Below are 23,557 nucleotides of genomic sequence, written 5' to 3'. Positions count from 1 at the left end.
GCCCAACCTCATAGACTATTTTTTTAGAGCAGTTTTAGGTTCACGGCAAAATTAAGTAGAGAGTAAAGTTGTCATTACACTCCCTGTACAGCCTCTTCCACTATTTCAATGTCCCACACAACCAGAGTAGTTACCATTACATTTGTTACCATTATGGTATCATACAGAACAGCTTCACCATCCTAAAATTCCTCTAGGACTTTCCCCTTAACCCATCTCCACAATTTTGTCTTTTCCAGAATGATACATGTACTAAGCCAGCAAGTACACCAAATACCGGGACACAGATAAGACTGAAAGAAGTTTATTTCACACATGCGGGCTCTACTCTCTAAGAGAAGTGAAGCCCCGTTATAGGATTGTGTATAGGTTTTATAGGGTTTACAGCCATGACCTCATTCAGGTGGTTACGTTTCATTTATAGATATACAAATCATGGTCACAAGACCATTAACTTTAAACTCAGACATAACAGTTCTTTGCTGTTGGGGAGTTTACCTTGAAGATTCGCCTAGCTATCTATCCTAGCCCATAGGAAGCGGGTGTTCAGGGTCAGGAAAGCAAATGTTAACAATGGTTCTTTCATTTAGACACTTTTACGATCAGGTGGCTCCAGCTTCATCGGAGCTCAAGACCTTGATGTACCCTGTTATCTCAGGGTAAGGCCAAATGCCTCTTCCAGCACTTAGCGTCTTCAGTGTCTATTAATTTTGAGCTAAACAAAACAAACTGCTGTTAGAGACAGCAGAAACCATTCTACATTGTAACACTTTATAGGCTTTTGCTATTTATAAAAGTTTTCCTATCATTCCTCCCTTTGTTTGGGGGGTAACTCCTTACCCCTTGTTATGTTCATACCAATTTTCATTATTCCACATAATTAGCATCTGATAATGTTGGGCAGCAGCTACTCTCTGATGTATGAGTTTTGTTTGTTTTTGTTTTTTTGGTACCGGGGATTGAACTTGGGTCCTTGCGCTTGCAAGGCAGGCCACCGAACCACTGAGCTAAATCCCCGGCCCTGTATGAGTTTTGATATCCATCTTTCCACGCAGGAACCAACATGAGAATGAGCAATATAACAATAATTGGTCCTTGAGGATGCTGACCCAAGTTTTCCATCCCGACAAGTTAAGGCCAAAATTGAATGTTGTGTCCTCGGTACCTGTTGTTTGATAAGGGGAGGGGTGCACAGCAGTCTCTGGGGTCATTAGCTGGCCAACAAGGAGTCACTTTATCTGTCAGGTGTCACAATACATACTTGGATTAAACACTATGTGCCCCTTTTCAACTGCCTTCTTTCACTCAGTGATATACATTTGAGGCTTCTCTATATCCTTCCATGGTTTGAAGCTCATTCCACTTTTTAAATAGGTTTTTTTTTAGACAGAATCTCAATATGTAGTCCAGGCTGACTTTGAACTCACTATGTAGTCCAGCCTGGCCTCAAACTCAGCGGCAATCCTCCTGCCTCAGCCTCCTGAGTGCTTGGAATACAGGCATGGAATACTATGGAATAGTATTGGAATACTATGCCAAGCTAAATAGGTCACTTTAACAGACTTTATTTTTTAGAGCAGTTATAGGTTCAATACGTTCACAGTAAACTGATCAGAAAGTATTCCAACATAACACACACACACACACAAACACTCACTATCCCTTGCTATCAACACCTTACTCCTGGGTGCTACAATTGTTACAATCAAAGAACCTGCATTGACACATCATTATCATCTCTAAATTTGTAGTTTACATTAGGGTTCACTCTTTGTTTTTGTTTTTATTTTTGGTACTGAGATTGAACCTAGTGCCTTCAAGTGTTTTGCAGGTACTCTGCCACTGAGCTGCATTCCCAGCCCCATTCCATAGGTTTTGTTTTTATCAATAAAAAGTGTTTAATTTGGAAACAATTTTTAGAAATTTGGGTAGGGACACAATCATATAATTTTAAAGTTTAGGAAAATTATTTCAATTTGACATTGGAGAGGAATTCAATAATTCAATTATTACTATTATTATTATTATTATTATTATTATTATGGAAATTTTCAAGCATAACCAAAAGACAGTATGGTACTATTATTGGAATCTCATGGCTTTTGATTATCCTGGTTGACTACATCAAAATGTTACCAGGAAGCCTGTTTTTAAAAGTGGCTTGCCATTTAAATATTACCGGGTTCTGGGTTGCTTGCCTCTCCATTTGGAGTTAGATTCCAGGTTCTTGTTTCAAACAAAGAATTAAACAAAATTCATAAAACGCAGTGGCAAAGTTTACTTGAAAAAGTAAAACGAAGAGTGAGAGAGAAACTGGCTCTACAGAGCAAGCTTGGGCCAAGTAAAAGAGAAAAAAGCAAGCTAAGAGAACACGCTGGAAAAAGCAGAGTGGGCTACCATGAGGAAAGCCATGATAGCTCTATAGGTTTTGACAAATAACATGTATCCATGTTTATAGTATCACACAGGACAGTCCCTAACCTCAAAATCCTCAGTGCTGTATTTTTTCACCCCTCCCTTACCCCCGCAACCCTTGGCAACCACTGATCTTTTTACCATCTCCATGGTTCTGGCTTCTCCAAAATGTTACATAAGTAGTTAGAATCATTCAGGATATAGCTTTTTCAGATTGTCTTCTTTCAGTTAGTACTACACACTTCTTAGGTTTCCTCCATGTTTTTTTGTGACCTGATAGCTCGTTTCTTTTCATTTTTATTAGTACATGTTTACAGTACATAATGTTCACATTCCTTGTGTGGAGTTACTACAGGTACATAACACTCACTCTTAATTACTTTTTCATCCCCTTTCCCTCTCCTCTTTCCCCTTTCTCATCTCTTGATCTTCTCTCCATTTGAGAAAGATCTTATAGATCATTTTTTGTCAACATTAAATAATATTCATTATCTGGATGTAACTTCCAATTTTACTACCTATTCACCTACTGAAGGACATCTTGGTTGCTTTCAAGTTTTGGCAGTGATAAATGAAACTGTTATAAAAATCCATGTGCACAGCCAGCCAGGTGGCATGCACCTGTCTCAGCTACTTATGGGCTAAAGAAAAAGGATTACTTGAGTGCAGGAGTTTGAGGGCAACCTGAGCAACATAGTAAGTCAGTCAGTCAGTCCGTCAGAAACTCTGTTTCTTTGTCTCTCTGTCTCTGTCTCTCCTAGGAATTAAACTCAGGACCTTCACACAGAAGCCTTTTAAATTTTTCCTATTTTAAAAAAGGGTCTACAAAATCCCCATTCAAAGAAACAATAAAAAGTGGAAACTATTCTGTCATAACTACCCAAGGACTACTAAAGGGAAAATTGTGTTACTTTTTAAAAGTTTCCTGTCAAGTTCCTTCATAATTTTTATGTTCTTGTGAGGAAAGAAGTAAAACATGTTGTTTGATTTTATGACTTTCTCTCAACAAGCACATGTTTAAGTGTATAGGGCTTGACTTGTTGTACTAATGTTGTAATTTTCTAAATTAAAGAGTCCCTAAGGGCTACTTCCTGAATTTTCCCAATAAATAAGGCAAGCAATGCTAAGATCTTCCACAAACATCTAGCCATCTAGATATACACTGATCTCCATTAAGAGATGAACCATTCCGTCTGTACAGCCAAGCAATCTATTAGAGGGTGGTGGGTACACTCTCAGGATTTCAGGATGCCTTCCAACTGAAATCTCTATGATCTCAGTATGAAAAAGTCTGAGATCTGATACCTATGTAAGGAAAGTGCTATTCGCCCAGTAAACCCACAAAAGCAAATGGATAATGCCTCTCTGACATTTCCTTTGGAATCTGCAAGAATCTCCCCTACACCCTCCCCCATTAAGACTAGTTAAGTGTGTGTTAAACAAATACAGAATACTAAATAAAAAGTTTGGCCAAAACCAACCATGAAGCTGCAAAGGATGCTTGCTCTTACTGTTTCAAATTTTTGCAACTCTATAGTGTCTCACTTTTAAAGGAACAGCTTGATTGCAAAGGAGAAATAGACAAGCAATGAAGTTATCTCCAACTTCCTAAAGGCTTATGACTTCTAAAAGTGAATCTCAGCATTCTGCATCAGATTTAAAGCATCAAATGCCTGTGAACAGCAAAGCTGATTGAGGACTATGGTCATTGTGGTCATGGAGTGGTGATTTATTCACAGTAGATAAAGCTGGCATGGAGAAATCAAACGCTAAGAGTTGTTGAAGCAGAAGAATGCTGACTGTCAATAAGAAACAACATTTGCATAAGCAGTGTTCATCAGAATTGGTTTGGCATAGGCAGTAGGTTTTGCCTTCCAGGGTCTTTGTGAATCTGAGGAAGGCATCAGTGTTGATTAACACTCTTAATTAGGGAGTGGTAGTTACTTAAAATTGACCAAATGGAGAAAGGGAAACAAATTGGTAAGTGAATGTACTCAGGAAGTTCTTGTGGCTATTTGTGTAGATTTATAGCTTTGGCTTTCATTTTATTTAGCTTAAGTCATGGAAGCAACTCTGCATTTTGGAAAAAAATTCCACTAACTATCAGAAAGTTGAATTAAGGGCCGGGTATAAGCACTTACCTAGCATGTGTAAAGCCCTGGATTTGGTCACCCAACACCATATACAAAAAAAGTTGAATCAGAAAAAATGACAGCTATAAGTAGTAATTCTATATCCAGTAGTGTCTGATCTTCAGCAAGTGGAACATTTTTTATTATCAGAGAAAATGATTAAATTTTACAACAAAACTAAAGAAGGAGTAAAATCCAGAAACAAAAGTCATAACTTGAAACATTGTTAAGATGATGCAAAGTACATTTGAAACTGGAAACTACTCAATTACTCTTATTGGTAATCCTACTTTATCCTCGGCTCCCGGTTTTGGAAATCCTAGTACTTTATTGCTTGGGAGACCAGAGCCAATAATACAAATGATAATGTTCTTAAGGGAACATTTCAGTTGTTCATTTAAAGGAACCAACTCAGTTTTTTAAAAAAATCCCCCCCCAATATAGTTACTATCATGCTTAACATTTGTGATTAGCAAAAATAATCCAGAACTTTTACATTCCTGATCACTGAGCATGAGGATACTGACCAAAATTTAGTTGTACTTGAATACAGATCTTAGTTTGGGTATTCCATACTCTAATTATTGACTTAGTGCTTCTGTAAGGGCTTCTTGGCCCTTGAGATTTTATTTAGATTTCTAAGATAGTGTAGAATAAAGACTAATTGTAGTATGGATGCTAGTTTCTTTTTTTTTCATTAAGTTTATTGGTACATTTTAGGTATACAGTACAGTTATATTCATTATTGGGATCTTGTACCTTTACATGACAGGTCTTGGTTCTCATTTTTTCCCCTTGTCCCTGCCCTCCCTTCACCCCTTCCTCCCCTCCCCATTTACAAACACTTTGTTTCCATTTTTTCATTTTCTCATATTTTTTTCTTTTTCCTTATTCCCTTTCCCCTACCCTTCCCACTTTCCCTACACCGTTAGCTCTTTTCTTCCCATTTCACATCGTCAATTATCTCATTAGGATCTTATGTACTATTATAGTTTGTTTATACCAGAGAAACTATTCGGTATTTACACATGTGTGACTTATTTATTTCACTTAGGAGTATATCCTCAATATGTATCATATGGATGCTAATTTGTTTTCTTTTTTTTTTTTTTTTTTTTTTTTTTTTTGGTTACGGGAATCGAACTCGGGTCCTTGCACTAGGCAGGTGGCAGAACCACTGAGCTAAATCCCCAGCCCCATGGATGCTATTTCAAAGAGTACGCTTAATAACTAGGCGCCTTTTTTGCAAACTGTTTACAGACCCATTAATTTTGCTCCCATTGAGAAAAGAATCAGCCTTGATTCATCTGGCTTTATACTGGCTGTAAAAGAAATAAAGTGATAAAATGTCTTCCAAATGTCTTCCTTGTTTGACTGGTAATTAAATAGAACTCTTAGGTATTATAGATCACATCTTGTTGGAATGTGTTTGTATTGAAATTCTATAAAAATTTAACATACAAGAATAAAATAAAAAAGGGTCTAAACTGGGCATGATGGTGCAGTCTCAACTGAGTAGCGAGACTCTGTCTCAAAAAACCAAAAATCAAGAAACACAAAAAAATAAGCACTTCTGAGATTTCATACAAAGGGAATCTTTTTGTGGGGGCAGGGTTCTGAGACAAGGTCTCCCTGTGTAGTACAAGCTGACCTCAAACTCACTATGCACCCTGAACTTGTGATAATCTTCCTGTCTCATCCTCCCCAGTGCTGGGATTACAGGCATAGCATGTACTTTTTTCTTTCTTTCTTTTTTTTTTTTTTTTTAGACAGGGTCTCACTATTTAGTTGAGACTGACCTGGAACTCACTATGTAGCTCAGGCTGGTCTCGAACTCACAGAGATCCTCCTGCCTCAGCCTCCCGAGTGCTGGGATTACAGGCGTGCAACACCACGCCCGGCCGCATGTACTTTTTTCCATGTACACTTTTACTCGGCATGTTTCTGAGCTTGATTCATATTGGGAAAACAATAGTACATTGCTTTTTATTGCTTAGTAGTATTCCATTGCAAGGACAAGTAGCAAATTATTTCCAAGTTTTGTATCCATTACAGTAAAACTGCTATGAATATTTGTTTACAAACCATTTTGTAGATATCTATAGATATAGATATATAGATATATTTTAGTTTTCTTGAAGAATACCTAGTAAAATTGTTGAGTTATGGAGTAGGTGTATTGTAACTTTGCCTATTTAACATTATTTAAAAACTACTAAATAGCAGACCAAAATGGTTTACCACTTTTTAGTCTCAGTTTCAGTCAACATTATTTAGCATTATCAATCTTATTATGGTAGTTTTGCTGTTCTAGTGGGTATATAATCATATTTCACTGTGGTTCTTATTAACCTGGTTAGTTTTGGGTTTTTTTGTACTGGGAATCAAACGCAGGCCCTTGTGCTTGCAAGGCAAGCAGCAGAACCACTGAGCCAAATCCTCAGCCCTCACTGTGGTTCTTATTTCCATTATCTGGATAACTAATTCTTTGAGTACCTTCTCATTTACTTTTTTTTTTTTTCAGTAGTGGGGATTGAACTCAAGACCTTACGCTTGCAAGGCAGGTGCAGTGCCACTGAGCTAAATCCCTGGCCCTGATTATTGGTTATTCATATATCTTCCTTTGTGAAGTCTTTGTTTATATTATTTATCCTTTTTGTTATTAGGTTGTTTTATTTTGTTATAAATGTTCTTTATATGTTCTAAACACAAATCCTTTCTCTTATTTATGTATTGTGAATCTCTTTTCTCAGTCTGTGGCTTACCTTTCATTTTCTTAAATGAAATGGAACTTTTTAACCTTGAAGTCTCATGAAATTTTTCCCTTATGCTTATTTTCTCCTTTACATCAGAGACATATGTGTAACTTCTTACCATGTTATAGCTTTTGATATTACTGAAGAATGGAATTTCTTTTTTATAACAACATTTTCTATTTAGTTATTTCTTATTTAGGAAAATCCCCTCCCTTATACTGAGGCCCTTACACTGTGCTACATCCTCGGCCATTTTTTATTATATATTTTCAGACAGTCTTGCTAGGTCACAAAGTGGTACAGGCTAGGATTGAATTTATGATCCTCCTGCCTCTACCTCCCAGAGTTGGGATTATAGGTGTACACCACCATACCCAGCTGATTTTATTTTATAAGGTCCTATATTGTATACAAACATTTAGCTTTTTAAATTGTATAGTGGATATTGGGAAACGAAAAGAAACTGTTCAAATGAGAAGGGGAACTAGGGAGCAGGGAGGGAAGAAGGAAGGAAAGGACAAGAAAAAAAGTGAAAATAGAAGGAAAAATGGATAGGCTGAGGATTTAGCTTAGTGGTGCCGTCACCTGCCTCACAAGCACAAGGTAATGAGTTCGAACCCCAGTACAGAAAACAAAACAACAACCCCCAAAACAAAAAACATAATATCCAGAAGGAAAAAATGGAAACAAAGCTTTGTTACATGGGGAGGGGAGGGGTTTATTTATTTTAGCTTTCTGAGACAAGGTATCACTATGTGGTTCAGGCTGGCCTTGAAGTCGCTATGTAGCCCAGGTTGGCTTCAAATTTGCAGTGATCCTCCTGCCTCAGCTTCCCAAGTGCTAGGATTCCAGGTGTGTACCACGATGCTGGGTATTCTCTTATTTTACTTTATTGCAGCACTGGGGATTGAATCTAGGGCATTTATTTTAGCTTTCTGAGACAAGGTATCACTATGTGGTTCAGGCTGGCCTTGAAGTCGCTATGTAGCCCAGGTTGGCTTCAAATTTGCAGTGATCCTCCTGCCTCAGCTTCCCAAGTGCTAGGATTCCAGGTGTGTACCACGATGCTGGGTATTCTCTTATTTTACTTTATTGCAGCACTGGGGATTGAATCTAGGGCCTTCTCACTGAGATACATCCCCAACTATTTGTTATTTATTTTATATTGTTTATTTATTTGGGGTTTTTTGGGGGGTGTTTTTTGAGACAGGGTCTCACCACTACGTAGTTCAGGCCAGCCTTGAACTCACAGTAATCCTCCTGCCTCAGCTGCCTGAGTGCTGGGATTACAGGTGTGTGCCACGACACTAGGCTTATTTAAATTCTCATTTCACTGCATTGATTAAGATTTTCAGCATAATGTTAGATGGTAGTTAAGTTACCTATGAGGGTCTATAATTAGGACTCAGTAAGAGAGAAAGAGACTGGAGAGAAGGCAGATATATTGCAAAAGAAGAATCAATAAAATGTGGTAACCATCTAAAGTTTACAAATAACTAGCTTCAAGTTCAACGTTAGAAACAGAGAAAATAGGGCCAGATATTTAGCTCAGTGGTACTGCGCCTGCCTTGCAAGCACAGGGTCCTAAGTTTGATCCCCAGTACCAAAAAAAAAAAAAAAAAAGAAAGAAAGAAAAAAAGAAAGAGGGAGAATAAAGTTGTCATTTTCAGAAATGAGGAAATGAACAGACTTATCTGGGGCAAAGAAGATAAGATGCCAATTTTTCAGACATTTTCAGTTTGATTATGATGGGGTTTCATGTAGAAGTACTCCCACAGGCAGTCAGAAATAGAAAATTAGCGTTTGAATGAGAGACCAGGCCAGAGATGAAGATTTTAGAGTCTTCAACAGAAGTGATAGTTGCAACAGTAATGTAGATGAGTTAGTTATCTGAAAGAAGGACAGTGGAGCCAGATGTAGTAGTGCTCAGGAGGCTGAGGCAGGAAGATAGCCACCTGGGCTACGTAGTGAGTTCAAGGCCTTCCTGACCTTGAACTCCTGACCTCTAACATAGCAACACCCCCCAATAACAACAACAACAAAAAGAAGTAGATCTCAGAGACAGGTGACAGGAAGAGAACCTGTCTCTGCTGACACAAGGTAAGTACAGAAAGGGTCAATAGCTCTAGAAAGAAACAACAGACACACTGGGTATGGAAGCGCACACCTGTAATCTCAGCACTTGGGAGGCTGAGGCAGGAGGATCACTGTGAGTTCGAGACCAGACTGGGCTACAAAGGGAGTTCCAGGTCAGTCTCAACTACATAGTGAGACCTTGTCTCAAAAAACAAAAAACAAAACAAACAAACAAACAAACAAACAAACAACAGACTGAGCCACCAGCGCTAGCCCAAGAAAAGTCCATGGTTATTGTAAACTGCAAAAACATTGCAGGGTTTTATTCTGAAAGTTATTCCTTCTGCATGGCAGGCTAGATTTGGAGAAAAAAAAAATCCAGTGCAGTGTCTGTCATATTTGAGAGTGTATAAAGTAGGAGGTATTTTGGGAAGCAGTTAATTGTTTAAGACTGGGTCACAGAACATCTACAAGACACCCACAAGATACCTCTGAAAAGTACCTCCCCATGACTGCATGAGGCTTTGGGGGAACATCTAGACACAAACCATAACAGCAGCCTGGACAATTTCCAATTTAGTGAGGCCCTGTTTCAAAATGAGAAATTGTAGCTCAGTGTGCCTTTCCTGGGTTCAATTCCACTATACTATACACACCCAACACGTCTGGGAATTTAGATCAGTGGTAGGATATTTTTTTTAGTAAACAAAAAGCTCTTATGAAGAAAAACAGTGGTATGAGAGGAGTGAGTGGAGTGGAACGGAGGACAGAAGAGGCTGTGCCAAGTCTGGGAGGGGCCAATTGCACATGGGACTTGGAGCAGCCTTGGGCTGCCTCTGTCTGAGGGGGCAACAGCAACTGGGAGAGGGAAGCAGAGACAAACAAGGTAAGGAGACATGGGCAGGTTGTCAAGGGACATCCAGAAAGCTGCTGGCTGAAGATTGGCCTCAGCCATCACATCCAGAGACCAAGATCTGCCTTTCACCCATCATTAATTCTACTGCAGATTTCATGGGGTTACTCAGCACAGAATTGGGCTCTGACTGAGACACTACCACAGAACTGAACTATGGGCACAACAGGAACTTTATTGTTTGTTTGTTTTTTAAACTTTCTCTCTTTGTTTTGTTTTCCTTTTTCTGTCTGTGTTTTTTTTTTTAATTTCTTCTCTTGGTTGTTTAAGTTTTTACTTTTATTGTTTGTTTTGCTTCATTCATCTTGTTTCTCTCTTTCCTCAACTGTCTTGATTTTTTTGATATTTTCATATGAGTGAACATTGTCTCTAGTCTTTCTGGTCCACTTCAATATTCTTTTGCTTTCTGCATTGTTTCTCTCCCATCCTCTTCTCCAGTTTCCCAAAGCTTGGGTGATCATCCTCTGTATTTCAGCCTTGTTTCTACTATATTTCTCTTCAATTATTTCTCTATTTTGCCCCATCCCTCTTAAATCCCCCTATCCCACTTAAATCCTGCTCCCTCCACCCACAGGTTAAAATCACTCTACAGAGGGGAAACTCACTGCATAAAAGTTCCTGATTTATGTTGGGTTTTGTTATATAACTATAGATCTTGCTCCTTATAAAGGTACTAAATTAATAGTTACTACAATTTTTCAGTTTCTAGGCTATGCTTGATGTTATTCTTATTGCTAATTGTACTACTTTAAGCAAGGATGCCACACCTGTTGTAATCAGTTGTTCTCCCTTGTATGACAATATTGTGATTGTCTGGGGTCATAATCACAATAATCACCATAGTCCAATACTAAAGGACTGGGTGCTGAGCCAAACAGACAGCAACTTATCATCCCTAATAAATTAGGAAGGCAGGATCTTGGGACAGACACATAGACCAAGAGCAAGCAACATCTAGAAGACACTGATGAGGAACAAAGATTACCTAGGGAGCCTTTATACTAGTGATAAACCTACCTACCATAAGAAACTTACAAGGGCCAGACATTTAGCTCAGTGGCACCATGCCTGTCTTGTAAGCACAAGGTCCTGAGTTTGATCCCCAGTACTGGAAAAAAAAGAAACTTACAAGCATCAACACAGAAAACAAATTAAAAGTTAAAAATAGAAAATGGGAAGACACAGAAGTAAAATGCAACCCCCGACCACCAGCCAATCCAAGACAAATCCAGGGAACAACAAGATAGAGAAAATCAGAAGCCACCCACTTGAATTTTCTGAAATCATAGCAAGAGAAGTAATAAAACAGATGAATGGGGCTACAGAGATAATCAAATAAGACATATCTCTAGGTAAAAAGAGATGATTATAATGAAGGACTACTCAGTAAATCTACAGTAGAAAAAGATTTAAACAAAAATTTTTTTCCAGAACCAGGGATCGAACTCAGGACCTTACTCTTTCCAAAAAATAGAAGAGCTTAGGAAAATGACGGAGACCACAAATGCCCAAAAAGATAAAACAACAAGAAAAAAATGGAATCCATGAAATAGATTCAAACAGATATTCAGAAGATTAAAAATTCCACTGTCTACAAAGCCAAATGAAAGTGAGGACAGAATATCAGATCTAGAAGACAAGATTGCAGTTAATAATCACAAAAAGACTATCTTAAAAATATCAAGTGACTAAGAAATATCAATCTAACAGCTGTAAGATGATGCAAAGAAGAATAAGGTAAGATTGGAGTCCACAAAAAAGCAGAATTCAGTGCAAAGGACATTAAAAAAAATGGTTGACTTTTTTTTTTTTTCCAGTACCGAGGATTGAACTCAGGACCTTGTGCTTGCCAGGCAGGCACCGGCACCACTGAGCTAAATCTCTGGCTAAAAAAAAGACTGTTCAAGATTTAGCTATTACAAACTGTGTGGCTATAAACATTTAGAAATGGGAAGAAAGGAGCTAAAGGTGTAGGGAAGGTGGGATGGGTAAGGGAAGGGTAATAAGGGAAAAGAAAAAAATGTGTGACAATGAAAAGATGAAAATAAAGTGTTTGTAGATGGGGAGGGGAGGAGGGGGTGAAGGGAGAGCAGGGGTAAGGGGAAAAATGAGAATCAAGACGTATCATGTAGAGGTACAAGATCCCAACAATGAATGTAATTGTACTGTATCCCTAAAATGTACCAATAAACTCAATTAAAGCTTAAAAAAAAAAGACTGTTCATAGAAGTGATGGCAGAAAACTTCCTAAGCATGGAAAAAGAATTTGACATACAAATAAGTGAGGCATACAGAACTCCAATTAGCCTTGACCAAAATAAATCTACCCCAAGGCATATAATAATCAAGATTCCAGAAATTCAACAATTAAGAACAGTATATTAAAAGCTGTTAGAGAAAAGAAACAAATCACTTATAAAGGAAAGCCCATCAGAATCACAGCAGACTTTTGTTGTGGCTTGTGTTTATAAATTCCCCCAAAGCCTCAAGGTGGGCTTTTTCAGAGGTGGCTGAATCTAAAGTGTGTGAATGATTCATGGCCCAAGGGCACTAGGATTAAGGGTGTGAGTAAAACCTGCCCTAAGTAGTCTGAATAAAAGGGGCAGGAAGATGCTGTTAAGGTCTCTTGTTGCTTTGCTACATGAATTGTTGCCCTTCTGCCACCCTGCCTTGAAGCCAGCCAATTATGGACTGAAATCTCTACCAAATGTAGGCCAAATAAACTTTTCCCACTTTAACTTTGGATGTCAGGTATTTTTGCCTCAGCAGCAAGAGAAAAGCAACTCTAGTAAGTCAAGTTCTCAATACAAACCCTTAAGTCAAGAAGAGGTTAGAGTGAAGTATTTCAAGTCTTGAAAGAAAAAAACTCCAACCCAGATTGATGTACCGGGCAAAACTATTTTTCAAATTCAATAGAGAAATAAGATACTTCCATGACCAAGAAAAACTAAAGAAATTCATGACCATTAAGTCAGCTCTGCAAAATGTTCTGAAGGGTATTCTAGAAAGAGATAACAAAGATCACAATTCCAAAAACACCAAAAGAAACAAACCACCAGGCAAGGCAAGCAACTAAACAGGGGAAAAACCAGGAACCAACAACAGGAAAATAATATGACAAGGATAAACCAATATATATTAGTTATAACCATCAATAGAAATGGTCTCACTTCACCAATCAAAAGAAACAGAATGGTAGAATGGATCAAGAAACAAGATAAAACAAATTTGCTGAGTATAGGAAACATATAACTCAAAAAGAAATGCACAGACTGCAAGTCAAAGGATGGAAAACAATACCACATGTGACAGGAACCCAGAGAAAAAGTAGGGATAGCTATGCTATTTGCAGACAAAATGAACTTCAAGCCAAGACTGATAAAAAGAGACAAAGACAATCACTATATACTTGTTAAGGGAAAACTCCAAGAAGAGATAATAATCATAAATATATATGCACCAAATACCAGCACATCCAGCTATATAAAACAAATATTAATGGAACAAATCAAATAAGCAGCCAGGTGTGGTGGTACACACCTGTAATCCCTGCATGGCGGGGGCTGGGGCAGGAGGACTGCCATGAGTTCCAGGCCAGCCTGGGCAACATAGTAAGTTTAGGATCAGTCTGAACTATGCTGCAAGACCCTGTCTCAAAAACAAAAACAAAAACAAAAAAATCAAATTAGTATTAACACATTTGTAATGGGAAACTTCAATACCTCACTGTCACAAATAGATCAACTAGACAAAAACAACAATAAAGAAATATCAGGGCTGAACCAAATCTGTGAACAAATGGACTTACTAGATATCCACAGAATGTTCTACCCCACAACATCAGAATACACATTCTTTTTGGGGGGTGGGATACCAGGGATCGAACTCAGGACCTGCAGAAATCCAGGAGATCATCAATACCTACTTTGAGAACCTTTATTCTGTTTTGTTTTGTTTTTTTTGGTACCAGGGATCAAACTCAGGACCTTGCACTTGCGAGGCAGGCAGCAGAACCACTGAACTAAATCCTTGACCCAGAACCTGTATTCTAATAAGATGGAAAACACAGACGAAATGGACAGATTCCTAGATACATATGAATTACCAAAGCTAGGGCTGGGGATTTAGCTCAGTGGCACTGCACCTGCCTCGCAAGTACAACGTCCTGAGTTTGATCCCCAGTACCACACACACAAAAAAAGTTGAATTACTAAAGCTGAATTCTATAAGAAATTCAGAAGCTAGGCATGGTGGTGTATGCCCATAATCCCAGCACTTGCAAGCCTGAGGGAGAAGGATTGCTATGAACGTTTGAGGCCAGCCTAGGCTACATAGTGAGTTCAAGACCAGCCTGATCTACATAGCAAGACCCTGTCTCAAAAAACAAAAACAAAAAGCAACTAAAAGAAATTTATGGAAGATCTAATGCCACTGTTCCTCAAACTCTATTAAATAAATTTGAAAGGGAAGCAATATTCCCAAAGTTATTCCAGGAAGCAAGTATTACTCTCATACCAAAACTAGAGAACGTTCCAACCAAAAAAGAGAACTACAGGCCAATCTCCCTAATAAATATAGATGCAAAAAGCCTCAATAAGATACTGGCAAACAGGATGCAGCAAATCATCAAGAAGAATATACACTATGGCCAAGTAGAATTCAACCCAGTGATGTGGGGATGGTTCAAAACATGTAAATCAATACATGTAATAAACCATATAAACAGAGCCAAGGACAAAAATCGTATGATCATCACAACAGACATAGAAAAAGGATTTGACTAAGTCCAACACCCAGTCAAAGTAAAAACCCTACAGAAAATTGGAATAGAAGGTCTATATCTGAATCTGATAAAAGCCATCTATGACAAACCAACAGCCAACATCATACTAAAGGGACAAAAGCTAAAAGCTTTCACTCTAAAATCAAGAACAATATAAGAATGTTCACTATCTCTACTCCTATTCAATATAGTTCTAGAAACATTAGCCAGAGCAATCAGACATGAGAAAGAAATAAAAAGAATAAAGACAAGAAAGGAAGAGGTTAAACTATTATTATTTGCAGATGACAAGACACTGCATAGCAGACCCCAAAAACTCCACCAAAAGACTTCTAGATTTAATAACCAAATTCAGTAGCATAGAAGGATACAAACTCAACACTCAAAAATCAATAGCATTTCTGTACACAAATAACAAACTTACTGAGAGAGAAATTAGGGGAACCACACCTTTCACAATGACATCAAAAACATGAAATACTTAGAAATCAACCTAACAAAGGAAGTAAAAGACCTTACAATGAAAACTGCAGCACTCTAAAAAAGATAAAAAAGGATATATGAAGATGGAAAGATAGCCCTTGTTTGTGGGTAGGAAGAACTAACATGGTAAAAATGGGCATACTCCCAAAATTATGTAGATTTGACGCAATCCCAACAAAATACCAACAGCTGACCTCACAGAAGTAGAAAAAGGATTCCTAAAAGTCATTTGGAACCAGAAAAGACCTAAAATAGTAAAAACAATTCTGGACAACAAAGGCAAGACAGGGGCCATCAAAATCCCTGATTTGAAATTATACTACAGAGCTACTATGATAAAAATGCCCAGTACTAGCAAATTAACAGACCCACGGATCAATGGAACAGATTATAAAATGCAGAAACAACTCCAAACACACTCAACCATCTTATCTTTGACAAAAAGTCCAAACACTTTCATTGGAAGAAAGATGGCCTCTTTGATTTTTGGTTTGTTTGTTTTTTGGTACTGGAGATCGAACTCGGGACGCTGTGCTTGCAAAGTAAGTGGCGGAACCACTGAGCTAAATCCCCGGCCCAGACAGCCTCTTTAATAAATGGTGCTAGAAAAACTGGCTGTTAAAGACTAAAAGTAGACTCATATCTTTCACCTGGAACTAAACTAAAATTGAAATGGATCAAATATCTAAATATTAAGACAACACTAATTCTACCGGAAGAGAAAATACATAGTACTCTTGAAGACATAATTGTAGGCAAAGTATTTATGAACAAAACTCCAACCACACGGGAAATATTACAAAGAATCAACAACTGGGATCTCATCTTATTTAAAAGCTTTTGCACAGCAAAAGAAATCACTAACAAAGGGAAAAGACAACCAACAGAGTGGGAAAAAATTTTTGCCAGCTGTTCCTCAAAGAATCAATATCTAGAATCTATAAAGAACTGAAAATGACCCCCCCAAATTTAAAGACCCAATCCAAAAATGGGCGTCTGAGATGAATACACACTTCTCAGACAAAAAGTACAAATGACAAATAAATATGTGAAAGTGTTCAACATTACTGGTTATTTGAGAGATGCAAATGAAAATAATGCTGAAATTTTGTCTCACTCCAGAAATAACGGCTGTTATGAGGAAATCAACTAAAACAAATGCTGGTGAGACTGTGGGGAAATGAACCCTTCTCCGCCGTTGGTGGGAGCGTAGACTGGTGAAACCACTGTGGAAATCAGCATGGAGATTCCTCAAAAAACTAAAACTAGAGGTTCCATTTGACTCACCTATTCCCCTGCTGGGTATCTTCCTGAAAGAACTAAAAGCATCATACCCCAGTGATATGCACACCCATGCTTATAGAAGCACATTTTGTAATAGCTAAATCTTGGAAACAGCCCAAATGCCCAACAACCTATGAATCAATAAAGAAGATGTTGTTTGACTGTGGAAATCAACATAGAGACACCTCAAAAAACTAGGATTAGAGGTCCCATTTGACCCAGCTATCCCTCTGCTGGGTATCATTCCAAAAGAATTAAAAGAATCATACCACAGCAAGTACTCATGTTTATAAAGGCACGGTTTGTAATAGCTAAAACTTGGAAACAGCCCATTTGCCCATCAACTGGAGACTGGATAAAAGAAGATGTGGTTTTTCTGTAAAATGGAGTACTACTCAGCCATAAAGAATGAGAAACTAGAGACATTTATAGTTAAGTGGATGCACATTGAGGACATACCCTTAAGTGAAATTAATAGGACACACGTGTAAATACTGTAGTTTCTCTGGTGTGAAAACTAAAAGTGTAAATAAGGTTCAAAATGTATAATCAATATTTTGTAATAGGAAGAAAAGATCTAAAGGTATTGGGCAAATGGGAGGGGTAGGGGAAAGGTAAAAAGGGAAAATAAAAAATAAAAGAAAAGGAAAAAAATGGAAACAAAGTCTTTGTAAATAGGGAAGGGTGGAGTGGGGAGGGAGGCTAGGGGAATGGGGAAAAATAAGAACCAAGATATGTCATGTAAAGGTATAAGATCCCAATGATGAATATAACTGTATTGTATTTCTAAAATGTACCAATAAAAATATTTAAATAAAAAAGGTACAAGATCCCATTGATGAATGTAACTGTACTATATACCTAAAAAGTACCAATAAACTTAATGGAAAAAGAAAAAAAAAAGATGTGGTTTGTTTTAAACAATGGAGTACTATTCAGCTGTAATAAAGGATAAACTAGAGACGTTTCTAGGAAAATGGATGTACCTTGAGGCCATACTCTTAAGTGAAATATATTGGACACACATGTGTAAATACCGAATAGTTTCTCTGGTGTGAAAAACTGAGAGCGTAAATAAGGACCAAAATGTATAATAGATATTGCAAAATAGGAAAACAATATTCAAAAGGGAGGGGGCACTAGGGAGAGGGGAAAGGGAAAGGAAGGAAAGGAAAAAAAGAGTCAAGAAAGATAAAATGAAAACAAAGCTTTTGTAAGTAAGGAAGGAAAGAGAGGTTGAAGGGAAGGGAGGGGAATGGGAAAAAATAAGAATGAAGATATATCATGTACAGTACAAATTCCATATGATTAAAGTGATCATTATATATATCTAAAGTGTATATTAAACTTAATTAATAAAGCTTAACCTTATTCACAATCAAAAGGCTATATATATTGGGCCGGGGATTTATCTCAGTGGTTCTGCTATCTGCTTTTTTTTTTTGGTATCAGGGATCGAACTTGGGTCCTTGCACTTGGGAGGTAGGTGGCAGAACCACTGAGCAAAATCCCTGGCCCTATGGTTCTGCTATTTGCCTCGCAAGCACAAGGTCAGGTTCGATCCTTGGTACCAAAAAACAAAACAAAACAAAGCAAAAGACTATAAGCCAGGTATGGTGGTGCACACCTGTAATCCCAGCACACAGGAGGGCTGAGGCAGGAGGATTGCTGTGAGTTCAAGACCATCCTGGGCTACATAGTGAGTTCCAGGTCAGTCTCAACTACATAATGAGACCCTGTCTCAACCCCCACCCCCCCGCAAAAAAGGCTATATATTAAGAGTATATTACTGGCTGGGGATTTAGCTCAGCGGTTCGGTGGCGTGCCTTGCAAGCGCAAGGACCCGAGTTCAATCCCCGGTACCAAAAAAAAAAAAAAAAGAGTATATTACTGAGTTACTACTTTTTTCCTATAAAAATGCAATATCATCCAAGCATGGTGGCACATGACTCTAATCCCTGCACTCAGGTGATTTAGGCAGTAGGCTTACCACAAATTTGAGGTCAGCCTGGGCTACATAGTAAGTTCAAGGCCAGCCTGAATAAATTAGCAAGACCCTGTCTCAATCCCACCCCCTAAAAAGGCAATATGAGAAAGTATGATAATACACTCTCTTGGCAAAGGTGTGGAGAAACAGACACTCTCCTATCTTGTTGTTGGACTATAAATTGATGAAAGATTTTGGAAGACAACATCAAAAATTTTAAAGGTATATATTCTTTTTTATTAGTAAGTAATAGAAAACCTAACTCCAATAGGTTTAAACAATAAGGAGGATTTATTGACTCACAAAACTGCAAATTCAAGTAAGCAGGCTTTGTGACTAGCTTAATTCCACAAACAATATCATGGAGGACCTAATTTAATTCCATCTATCACTTTGGCCTTCCAAATTATGAGTTTCAACATAAATCTGACTCCCTTCTGGATATCAAAAGGCTGTAGCATTTGAAGGCTTTATATCAGTCACACTACATAGTGAAAAAGAGACAAAGTTGGCTTCTGGTATCTCTCTTAGACTGAAAGACAAAAACAAAAAGCTTCTTTCCCCCAAATACTTCAGCAAATATCCTCTAACATTTCATTGACTTGCCTTGGGTCACTGGACAATGAGTCAATGATCTTCACTAGGACAATGGTATGCACTAATTAGTTAAGCTTGGGTTGCCTAAAGCAATCACTGAGACAGACTATAGGATTATACCCGTGGTGTACCCCTCTAGAAGCTAGGGATGAGATCAATCACTTCAATTTTGTGATTGCTAAGAAATGGGGACAATATAGAGTAGATACTCGGCAAAGAATCAAATCAATGATTAAATATTTTGATCCAGCAACTGTATTTCTAGGAATCCATCCTATAGCTATATTAGAACATGTGCATAAATATGTATGTTCAAGGAGACTGTTTAAGTTGGGTTTGGTGCACATCCTTTGTTGTTGTTGTTGTTGTTGTTTTGGGTACCATGGAATTGAATTCAGGACCTTGCATTTGAGAGGCAAGACACCGTGCCACTGAGCTAAATCCCCGGCCCTTGGTACACATCCTTTTTTTTTCCTTTATCAACTTTTTGTTTTTTGGTACTGGGGATCTAACTTGGGGCCTTGCACTTGCAAGGCAGGTGGCCGAACCACTGAGCTAAATCCCCAGGCTGGTGCACAGCCTTTTAATCTCAGCACTCAGGAGGCTAGTGCAGAAGAATCTTGAGTTTAAAGCCATCCTGGGCTATACACAGCAAGCTTGAGGCCAGCCTGGACCACATAAAGAGACCATGTCTCAAAAAAAAAAAAATCAGGAATTGGAAACAACTGAAGTGCCTGATACAAATAGTGACATAGCTATACAAAAAAGAATAAGGCAGGTGTATGTATATTTATATAACACAATAGTTTTGTTTTTTTTGGAGGGGGGGTTGGTACCGGGGATCAAACTCGGGACCTTGTGCTTTCAAGATAGGTGGTAGCACCACTGAGCTAAACTCCTGGTCCCAATAGTTATTTTTTTGAGACAAGGTCTCCAGGCTGGCCTTGAACTCACTATGCAGCCCAGGCTGGCCTCAAACTTGGGCAATCCTCCTGCATGAGCTTCCCAAGTGCAGGGATTAGAGGTGTGCACCACCATGCTTGGTCTATATGATACAATCTTGAAGATATATTATGTGAAAAAAGCAGAGTGAATGATAGAATGCTACAATTTCTGAAAAAAAAAGACAAGAGAATGATACATAAATATATGTTTTTAAGTGTAGATAAGGAAACTTTTCATCAGTAAACCAACCAGATAGACACACACAAACACACATACCCATATGTACTTGCATATCCATAGGCTGTATCTGAAAGACACACAAGAAAGTTGCAATAGTGGTTGTCTCTGAAAAGAGAACCAGGGGAAAGAACTAGAGAATAGGCATAAGGGAATAAAGGTAATATATAACTTCATTGTATATTCTTTCATAATGCCCAAATTTTTTGCCATATGCATGTGGATTGTTTTGTTGTGTTTTCTTTCTGGTACTGGGGAATGAACTCAGGGCTTTTACACTGAGCAACATTCCTAGCTTTTTTTATATTTTGAGACAAGATCTCACTAAGTCACCCAGGCTGGAATCAAACTTGTGATTCTCTTGCTTTATCCTCCTAGAAGGCTGGGATTACAGTACCTGAGCGTTCCACCTTGCCCAGCATTTGTATTGTTAGTTAAACTTCGAAAATACTTTAAAGCCATACACACACACATGCACATACATGCAAAAATATAATAGTATATACAATCTTTCACCTAGCATTTACATATCTAGGATTTTATCTTAATGGTATACTCATACATATTGGCAAAGATTCATGAACACAGCCTGGTGCAGTGGTGCATACCTGTAATCCAAGCACTTGGGAGGCTGAGGCTGGAGGGAGAATCGCCATGAGTTCAAGGCCAGCCTGAACTACATAGCAAGACCCAAAACAAACAAAAAAAGATGCATGAACAAACATACGTACTATACTAGTGTTTGTAACTAACCAAATTCTAAAAACCACTTAAATATCCATTAATAGATGCCTGGTTAACTACATCATAGTATACCTATAAAACTGAAAATAATTTTAAGAAAAAGGTAGACTTCTGCATAGCAATGAAAAAATATGAACTATTTATATACATTAAACATAGATGAATGGGCTGGGGATTTAGCTCAGTGGTTCCACTGCCTGCCTTGCAAACGCAAGGACCCAAGGTGATCCCCAGTACCAAAAAAAAAGCAGGCTGCTGCGAAAAGTACACATTAAAATAGAAAGAAGTTTACAAAATAAAGCTGAATTAAAAAAAAAAACAAGGATGAAGCTCACAATGGTATTTTATTTTTTCAGTACTGGGGATTGAACCCAGGGTCTTCACACTGAGCTCTTTTTAAGTTTGAAAAAAGGTCTTGCAAAGTTACCCAGCCAGGGCTTGAACTTGTAGTCCTCCTGCCTTGGCCTCCCAGAATGCTGGGATTACAGACATGTACCATCACACCTGGCTTCACAATGTTGAATGAAAGAAGTCAGATGAAAAAGAGTGCATACTATGTATGAGTTCATTTATATAAAATTCAAATGTAGAAAACAAATCTATAATTATAAAAATGAGTGTGATTAATCTTGGGAATGAATTATACTTGAGAGGAAGCCCAGGGGGCCAATTATTTTTGGTGCTGAAAGTGTTCTGTATTTTTATTTTGGGGGCGATCATATAGGTGTATACATATGTCAAAAATGTATAAGATTTATGTAATTATGCCATATGTTAATTTATACCTCAATAAATAGAAAAGGAATAAGGTAGACTATGTAATAATATAGAATAGATTTCAAAATATAGATATATACATTTTTTCTGTAGTACTGGGCATTAAACCCAGGGCCTTTGCACTGAGCTATATCCCCAGCCTGTTTTCATTTTGTATTTGAGAAAGGGTTTCACCAAGTCGCAAAGTTGCCTAGGCTGGGCTTGAACTTTTGCTCCTCCTGCCTCAGTCTCCCAGTGCTGAGGTTACAGCCATGCACCACTACAAGAGCACTCAGATATGTTTTTATGTGTACGTGTATGTTCATGTGTGTATCCACACACAGAAACACATACACAGGAAGACCACATTTTTGGACCCCATTGCAAAGAGTCACTGAAAAGCCATATAAAACCAAAGTCACATAAAACCACAGTTCAGAAGAAAGGAAAACAGAGTTAAGTAATCAAGAAAATACCTCTTCTTGATATTGTTATACTGGTCTACAGCAGTCATCTAGAAAGTACTGAATGTCTTATAAAAGAGTTTATTACCCACATGAGCTTAATTATAAAGCAGTCAATATGTGACCACATGGAAGAGATTGTGGCTTTCCATTTAAAGGAAGCACATAAGAAGGGTTGGTTACAAAATAAAATTGCTGCCGGACGTGGTGGCGTACGCCTGTAATCTCAGCACTTGGGAGGCTGAGGCAGGAGGATCGCTGTGAGTTCGAGACCAACCTAGGCCATATAGTGAGTTCCAGGTCAGTCTCAACTACATAGTGAGACCCTGTCTCAAAAAACTAACACACACACACACACACACACAAAACAACAACAACAAAAAACAAAATAAAATTGCTGAAGTAAATGGAAAAATGAAAGAAATTGACAGAATGCAGAGGGAAAAGCCAAAGGAATTAAAATGAGAAAACAGGAGAAAAAGAGGTGTAGAGGGCTTGTGCGGGAGATAAAATCTATGATGTAACAGCAATACCTGAAACAGAGGACAAAGCAAATGAAGCTGGAACAATAATGATGGCACTAACTAGAAACTTTACAAAGTTGAAGAACAAAGTAGGCCTGTGAATGAAGAAGGCTCATAGGGAATCTTTACAATTCAATGAGAAGAAAGCAACACCTAGATATATCTTCATGATTTTTTTAAATTTCAAGGATAAGGAAGAAATTTTGCAAGTGTCCAGACAGAAAAATGAAGTTACCTTTTATAGGCAACCTGCAAGTCAGACTGACCTCAGATTTTTCTCTTAACAATTCTAAATGCCAGAAGACAATGGAACAACAGTTACAGTTTTAAAGGAAAATAATTTTGAACCAAGAATCATATACCCTGCCAAATTAGTATTTGTGTATGAAGACAATGGAAGACATTCTTAGATACTAAGAGGTTGAGAAAATATATTGACCAAGAATCTTCTCTGAAAATTT

The 23,557-nt window shown here is 37.9% G+C and overlaps 1 pseudogene; it reads right to left on the bottom strand.

The window, feature by feature from the left end:
- LOC104850840 overlaps positions 1–23,557 on the bottom strand; it is a 30,565-nt pseudogene that overhangs the window by 1,399 nt on the left and 5,609 nt on the right.

The sequence above is a fragment of the Fukomys damarensis genome, unplaced genomic scaffold, assembly GCF_012274545.1.
Source record: "Fukomys damarensis isolate Sample0158 unplaced genomic scaffold, DMR_v1.0_HiC HiC_scaffold_39, whole genome shotgun sequence".
Classification (NCBI taxonomy): Eukaryota; Metazoa; Chordata; class Mammalia; order Rodentia; family Bathyergidae; genus Fukomys; species Fukomys damarensis.
The sequence above is the reverse complement of the archived record's forward strand: the minus strand, read 5'-3'. Positions and strand labels throughout refer to the sequence as shown.